Consider the following 8,182-nt stretch of genomic DNA (forward strand, 5'->3'; position numbering starts at 1 on the left):
CAGCAATCTGACGCCGAGCCTCGCCCAGTTCCGCCAGCATGGCCGCCCTCTCTTCCGCCATGGCGGATTTGAAGGCGGACATGGCTTCTTCTACGGCGTCGTTGAGGCGCCTGGTGATGACGTCTTCTGTGCGAGTGACCACCTCTTCGCGTGTGGTGGTCACTTGCTTCTGCGTCTTCTCTGGTCCGCGCCAATTTCTCCTGTACGCGCAGGAACGGGCGTTAGCCGCGTGTGCGCCACCGCAGTTGGCGCAGGTGCAGGGGGCGTCCTTCTGCTTCTTGCAGTCGCGTGTATCGTGTGCTTGCGCACACTTCAAGCACGCGACTGCTCCGCTGCATTGCTTGGCGACGTGGCCAAGCTTTTGGCAGCGAAAGCACTGTGGTGTAGTCTTCCTCTTCTTCTTCCCGGCTGGTCCTGCTAGCGTGAGCAGCAACTCCGCCAAGGCAGCAGCATTGCGTCCCCTTCCGCGTCCCAACATCTTCAGTAGCAGCAGCGTCAATCAGCTAACGTGTACTCTCCGCGTCGTGAGCGGGAAAGCCGGCGCAGCCGGGGTGGGGGTGCTTTATGGGCTCGGGTGCGGCGGCCGGTTGCGCGCGCGCCCCATTGGTCGGCGGCCGCAACAGGGCGAGCTGGTAAAGGTGCGGCGGCGGCTGGCGGCGGGTGCCACTGTGTGGGGAGACGCTGACTAGAGCGGAGCGCTTGCTACTGGTGTTGCTGCTGCCGTACGTTGGTTCGAGATGCCGCCCAAGACTAGCGGGAAGGCCGCCAAGAAGGCTGGCAAGGCGCAGAAGAACATTTCGAAGGGCGACAAGAAGAAGAAGCGCAAGAGGAAGGAGAGCTATGCCATCTACATCTACAAGGTGCTGAAGCAGGTGCACCCTGACACGGGCATCTCGTCGAAGGCGATGAGCATCATGAACAGCTTCGTGAACGACATTTTCGAGCGCATTGCGGCCGAGGCTTCTCGCCTGGCGCACTACAACAAGCGCTCGACCATCACGTCCCGCGAGATCCAGACCGCTGTGCGGCTGTTGCTGCCTGGCGAGCTGGCCAAGCACGCCGTGAGCGAGGGCACGAAGGCGGTGACCAAGTACACGAGCTCCAAGTAAGGAGGTGGCTCTGGAATGGAAGGAAGGATGGAGAAGGCTCCTCCGTTGCGAGAGCGGCAAAACGGCCCTTTTCAGGGCCACCAACTTGCCTTTTGCGGGAAGGGCGGAATTGTTGTTGTTGTTTGTGTGGACGGCTGTGATGTATGTGTGCATTTTGATTGTGGGTGGGGGGGCGCGTCAAAGCGTGTTGCGCGGGGTACGGCCACGAGGTTGGTCGCCGTGGCGTGGAATGGTGGCACGCCTCGTTGGCGTGGTTTTTGACCCATTGGTGTTGTTGGTGTGTGTGTGTGTGTGTGTGTGTGTTACCCGTCTGCGAGGGGGGACAGTGTGATCGGCGACTTTTGTGTCACCGTAACGACGGCCGTTTGCGGGTTTGTTTTTTTGCACATCATACATGGCGAGGGTGAAATGTGAAATGTTTTTGTTTGGTTTTTTTTGCCGCCCACTATTCCCTTTGCTGTACGCCGAGTTTGACAATGGTGCGACGTAACTGCAGCGTGGAGGTGTGTGAGTGACGTTGAAATGAACGTGCCATTAAGACGCATTGTTTTGTTGTTGTATTGTACTGTACGTGTACGGCGACACGCACGATGATGTACCATTCGACTCTGATGTTTGATAGCCGTGTCTGACTGATTGCGTACGACGCACGCACACCGATGTCGTCATTCAAGATGCACGCTAGACGACGACGGCGGCGGCGGCGGTCGTTTGTTTGGCGAATGTCTGTACACGTGTTTGTCTGTGTCCATCCGGTATGTATTTGTTTGTTTGAAAGTGTTTTGTGTGTCGGTGACGTGGTCCGATCCGTCGCCCCCTGAGTAACTGTCGATCGGCGCGATAGACCGGCGTCACGCAACTGAACCGAAGTCTTGGGCACACCCGTCATACTGTTGTACACCGTCGCGCTGAGAACGGTAACGAAAGGTTGACTTTGATCGGTCGAATGTCTGGGCAGAACGTGAGGAATGAGGCAAGAGTGCAAGGAGGGGGGGCAAAAGAGAGAGGAAGGGAAAAAGGGGAGGAAACGCATTCGTAGAGCAACGGAACGTTCCCGTGTCGGAGGCGTATTGGAGCCGCACTGAAATGCGTTTAACGGCGGCGCGGTTGCAAGTGTCTGCCGTGGTGAACGTTACCTTTGACGGCTGCATTGGGCTTTGCCTTTGCTTTTGCTTTCGCTTTCGCTTTCGCGTTCGCTTTCGCTTTCCCGGATGTACGTAACGTTTGTTGATATGGTTCTGAGGAAGAGTGTATGACAGTGCCGTGCCGTCCATGTTCGTGTGCCCTCCCATTGTGTGTATGCTATTGTCTGTGTACTTGAATGATGTATGTAGGTGTTAGTGGACATGTTTTACCAGTGGGGGGAAATGGATCGTCGATAGTTGCCGTCACTCTGTCACGGTCGAGATGACGCACCCTCCGTACAGAAAGGTGTCGGGAAAGTGTGTGTGTGCGTCCGTGAATTGGCAGTGTTTGGAGGTGGGCGTGCCCTGCATGTGGCCCGGAAAAGGCTGTTCGTTAGGCGGTAGTGTTGTGTGGACAGGGGAGGGGCATGCGTAACGCTGCTGGCATGGCATTTCGGGAGATGGGAGGGGGCAAACGAGGAAACGAGGAGCGGCGGCCAAAGACGGGACGGGGAGGGGCGCGGTGTGGGTGGCTTGCGCCTGTGCTCGGCGTTGTGGTTTGTGCAAAAGAGGAGGAGAAAAACAATGTGAGTTGCCAGGGAGGGGAGCGGTGTTGTGTTGTGGTTGTCGTGGTGTAGCCGCAGACGCGGCTGTCAGTGAACGTGGCGAGACGGACGGATGCGCGGAGGGGCGGGGGCGGCGCATTTCGCCGGTGCCGTGCCGTGCCGTGCCATGCCTGAAAGCCGCGTGGTCGCTGTGTTGTTGGTGGCGTGGGGGCGAGGAGAGTACCGTACGGGTGTGCTTGTGCGCCGGAAATGGCACACTGCGCCCGCCCGTCTTGGAGGCTGATGGCTGTGGTGTGGAAATGGGGCGCGGTGATGTTGAAGAACAGAAAAGAAACCAAGAAAACGGAAGGCGTGATGCGGCGGTGGTGGTGAGAGCGGGAAAAACAAAACAAAAAAAAAAAAAAAACAACAAGAAACAAAAAAGAAAACAAAAAGTCTATCAATATTAAAATGTAAATGGAAATGGAAATGGACCCAGGTATAACCTCCCTGCACAAATAGCAGAGAGTCCGATGATAATAAAAATGTGCCAGAATGTTAACGTCCCTACAAAACAAACCCAACGATAATATTAATGAAAGAGTGAACCGTATGTAACATTGCAACAGACATAATGAAACCTGATAAATTGTATAAGGGCAGCAGCGTTGACCTTTGGCCCTGTATTCAGAATAAAAAGAGCCAAAGATCGTTACCCCAATGAAAAAGACACTGAAACACGTATGTAACATAGTAGCGATGGCGAGACATTGTAGCATCTGTGACCAGAGAGTTTGCGCTGGACTGCGCGAGTGTTGCGAGCGGTTCTCAGTCAGTCAGTCTGTCAGTAGTCGTTGCGAGTCCGTAGCTCTGTGTAGTTGAGGGCTGTACTCTGTCAGTAGTCGTCGCGTGCAGTACGCTAATAGTCGTCATGCAGAGCGGTCGGTCAGTAGTAGCAGCCGAGTGCGGTTGTGTGATGTAGGCGGTCGGCAACACTGGTCAAGATGGTGAATAAGGTATACTGTTAATTAATATAATCATTAGATAATGAAAAATTGTAATTATTCTCCAACAAGTTCCCCAATAATAATCTTTATTTCAAAAGCATTTTTCAAACATTTAATTTTTTATTGAACTAAAGAGTTCGTTGCACTTCACATTTCATTCCACGTCTTTGAAGAAAAATGTCACTAAAATCACAAAAAAAGAGAATATTATTATTTGCAATGCAGTTCCTCCAAGCGCTGCGCAACAACCAGAGCAGAAATGTGACATCCATTTATTCGGAGGTAAGACTTTAATTCTGATTGTTTTGCACAGGGCCAAAGACCGATATTTCGGTTTAATTGAAGTTTCTTGTCACTGAACGGACTTTTGTAAATGTTGTGTGAAGACTTTATATTTGAGTCAGATTGCGAATTTCACATTTTTGTTGCCATTTTCAATACCTCTCATTGTGGGCGAGGTTACAATTAGCGCAATGTCCATTAGCATCCGTAAATAACATTGTCCATTATTTTAAATTTTGCTGGGAGGTTACAACACACACACACAAAAAAAACAAAAAAATTGCATTTATATCCGCTCCTCAATTGTAGATACCCCTTACACAGCTGTGTGCAATGAATGAGTGCTGGCTGGTAATTAATTGCACTCCTTGGAGGGAAATGCCATAGGAAGTAGTCTTTAAAAAGTGAATGTTTTTCGTTAAGAGACAAAAGTTACTTTAGAAAAAAAGTAATAGTGGGGCTTTTGTTGTTGAACAAAAGAAGTACAATGAACATACGTTATCAGATTTGCGCAATGCAGCGTCACACCACCTTTTTGATTATAACACAATATACTATACATCGTCCCGAACCGTGACCAGAGTCGCGAGACGAGCAGAGCACGCCGCCGACGCCCGCTCAGTACAACCGTCCACCCGCTACTACTGTCGACCGACTACTACCTCTCCCGACTCGCGCTACAATATATATAACAACTGTTCCTGGCGACCCGGTGCGTGCCACTACTGTCGTCTGGCGCGGTCCAAGCGCCGACTAGCAGCGATAAAGAACTCTCTGGTCAGACAGAGATGCTGTCATGCCTCGCCATCGCTCTGGTAATGAATACATACGTGTTGCAGCGTGCGTACCACCGGAACACGCAGTGGCGGAGCCAAAGACTGTGTTGTCGAGGTCGAGTGCGAGTGGGAAGAGAGGCAGCGTCGGCACGGAGATGCAAGCGAGCGCGAGACGCACGGGGGCTGCGGCGTGGCGCGTTTGCGGTCGGCGCCTTTGGTGGCAACGGCCGGGACAAGCAGCGGTGTATGGTGTGGTGCGGGGCGGACAGGGGCGGCGGTGGACGGGGAGGAGGCGGCGCGACGACGGCATGGGGGCGAAAACGGGACGGGGGACGGCGGATGTTGAGAGGCGTCACGCGCGGACAGGACACAGACACAGAGACACACAGATTGGAAAGGGAGGGTGCGCGGTAGTAGTTGGGAATGTGCGTACCGTGCGGGATGGGAGTGGGCGAGGAACACGGTCGTGGCCCCTGTTTTGGGTGCGTGTGATGACGTCGGTGTGTTGTGGGAAGGGAAGGTGCTGTGGCGGCGGCGCGTAATGGGCGTAGGCCGAAAAGAGAAAGGAACGTGGGCAGTGTGTTGGCAAGCGTCGGTTCGACTGCGACGTTGATGGGCAGGGCAGGGCAAGGTTAATGGTGGTAGGAGTAGGCGTGTGGGCGCAAAAAATCTGCCGCTGCAGGCGGTGCCGTAACCGCCATGGCGGGAAGGAGAGAGGGCCAAAGAAAGAAAGAAAGAAAGAAAGAAAGAAGAAAACAAAAAAAAAAAAAAAAAAAAAGGAGGGGGGGGGGGCGAAAGTGGAGAGGCGGTGGTGTGAGAAGGGCGGGGGCGGAAGGAAGGCAGGAAGGACAAGAGGCGAGGCGACGGCTTGCTTTGTGTATCGGTCGGTCTCTGGCTATGCTTCGTTTTCTGCAGCAGGGTCGGTGCGCGGCGTGGCTCGCGGCAGTGGGAACGCCTGGTGGCTGGACGGCCAGCAATGCGGTTGGATGGGCGGCCACAGCACCGCACCTGTGCCCGAGGAGGAGACGCTGGCGGCGGGCCCTGAGGTGAGGCCGGCTCGGCTGGGGCTGTGGATGTGTAGGTATGCGCCGCTGCTGCAACAACGAGTAAAACGCGAGAAGGAGGGATGGCGGTAGAGAGAAAAAAAAAAAAAAAAAAAGGTCGTGTTGTGTTGATGCGCAGGCAGACGCGTACAGAGGGACGAGCCCGGTCTGCAGCAGGGTGTGGCCGTGCCGAGTGCAGAGCAGCGGCGGCTCGGTTCGGTTCGGCCCGGCCCGGCCCGGCGGGCCGCGCTGTTGTCGCGGACGTGAGCGCCCCCTGGCGGGTGGCCGGAGGCGGCGCGGCGTGTTGGACGTGTGGCTGGTGGCAGTGCACAATTTGCGAGTGGCTGGCGGTGTGGTGTGGCGGTTGGCGCGTCGGGCGGCGGAGAGGTATGTGTTGCGGGCGCCCTTTGCTGCGCTGCGTCGTTGCGTGTGCCGTACAGGGCGGGCGCTTGTCGACTGTGTGGGCGGTGTGGCGAATTGGCGTGAAACGGCTGCCGAGAGGTGTGTGGTAGCGAGCCGGTCGGTGGTGTCAGTGCGAAGGGGAATGTGCGTGCGTTTGGCGGTTTCGGTGTGCTTTTTGCGGCGTGAGAGTGGGAATTAGTGGGGCCGGCTGTTGTGTTGGTTCCTTGTGTCTTGTGTCGCGTAGCTTGATGGCAACGTGGAAGGACGCCGGTTTCGTTTCGAGCCTTGCGTGTGGTTGTCGACGTTGACTGGTTGGCGTGTGCCGATGCACGTGCATGTGTGGGTCGCGAGTGCGTTTTTGGCTGGCTGTGTGTGTGTGTGTGTTTTGGGGGGGAAGGGGGAGGCGGTGGTGAAAGTGCAGTCGTTGCCACGGGCGTCGTCGGGTGGGGCTGGGGCTGTGCGTCGTGGCGGAAAGGTGGTAGGTTGCGGGAAGCGAGCCCGTCGTTGACGGTGTCGCGTGAGTTGTGAATCGAGTGGGGCGCGGGGCGCGGGACAGGAGCAGCGTGCCGCTGCGTCGTGGTCGTCAGCAGAGGCTGTGCGTGTGCTTGTCCTTTTTGTGGGCGGTTCGTGCGAGGCGTTTTTGTTTTGTGTTGCCCTAGTTGTTAGTTTATTTTGTTTGTGTTTGTTATTTTGAGACGACGACTGGTTGGTGGCGTGCGCGCGAAGTGGCGGTGTGCGCTTCCCGTGTCGTTTGTGTTGTTTGGTTTTTTTGTTTTTGTGTGTTTTTTTTTTTTTTTTTTTTTGCACTGGGCCCCGGTGGGTGGGTGCGTGTGTGTCGATTGCCGGCTGGCGAAAGGTGCGCCATCGGCGGGGTGGGTCGCCGGCACAAGTAGAGGCGGCGGCGTTGTTGCTGTTGCTGTTGTTGTGTGGTGTTTGTTTTGTTCGGCTGTGTCGGCGAGCTGTGTTGCGGTGCGTGTGAATGGTGGTGCAAAAGTGCTGGCGTTGGGGCTGCGACTGCGACGGCGGCGAGCCGCGGGCGCGCCATTGATAGTGATGTTGTGAACAGCGGCTGTGTACGGTAGTGGTGTTGTTGTAGCACGACGTGCATCCGGGCCGGCGCGGAAAGCGCAGTTGCGGGCGGTTGCCCTTCGGTGCCAGCCATGTCGCGTGAGCGGCGGGTTGCTCTGGTGTCGACACGTGGTGCTCTGGGTTGTTGTGTGGTGCCCTTTGGCCGGTGGGGGTGGTTCGCGTGTGTCTCGTTCGCGCTCGGTGTCTGGTCGTGGTCGTGCTGCTCCCCCGTCTGTCGGCGGTTTCCGACGTCGTCTGTACGTTTTTGTTCGTTTGCGGCGTGCCTGCCGACGTCGTCCCGTCGCGACCTTTCAACCGAAAGTGTGGCGCCCGAAGGTGAACGAACGTAACCCTGACCTCGGCGCTTTACGCTGAGCCGAGCGAACCGAACCTAACCTGTGGTGTGGCGAGGTGAGCTCAGCCTGTGAGCCCCTAACGTCTACGTAAGGTAAGCTGTCCGGCTCACGCCTCACGTTTGAACGCTTTTTTAACCTACGTTTGACGCTTCTTAACCTAGCACTGACCCCTTAACCTAACGTGTAACCTAACCTAACCTAACCTAACCTAACCTAACCTAACCTAACCTAACCTAACCTAACCCAACCTAACCTAACCTCTGACGCCTGACGTGTTTGAATGCTTAACCTAAGTTTGACGCTTAACCTAACCCAAGTCCCCTTAACCTAACCCACGTCCACCTAACCTAACCTAACGTAGACGTGTAAACGTAATGTGTAACGCGTAACGTGTAAGGTCGGCTGTCGTGTGTGCTTGACGGCAGATTGGGTTGGTCTGTAGATTCGGATTGCGGTTTGCCTCGGTCGAG

Source organism: Schistocerca americana, unplaced genomic scaffold, assembly GCF_021461395.2.
Source record: "Schistocerca americana isolate TAMUIC-IGC-003095 unplaced genomic scaffold, iqSchAmer2.1 HiC_scaffold_264, whole genome shotgun sequence".
NCBI lineage: Eukaryota > Metazoa > Arthropoda > Insecta > Orthoptera > Acrididae > Schistocerca > Schistocerca americana.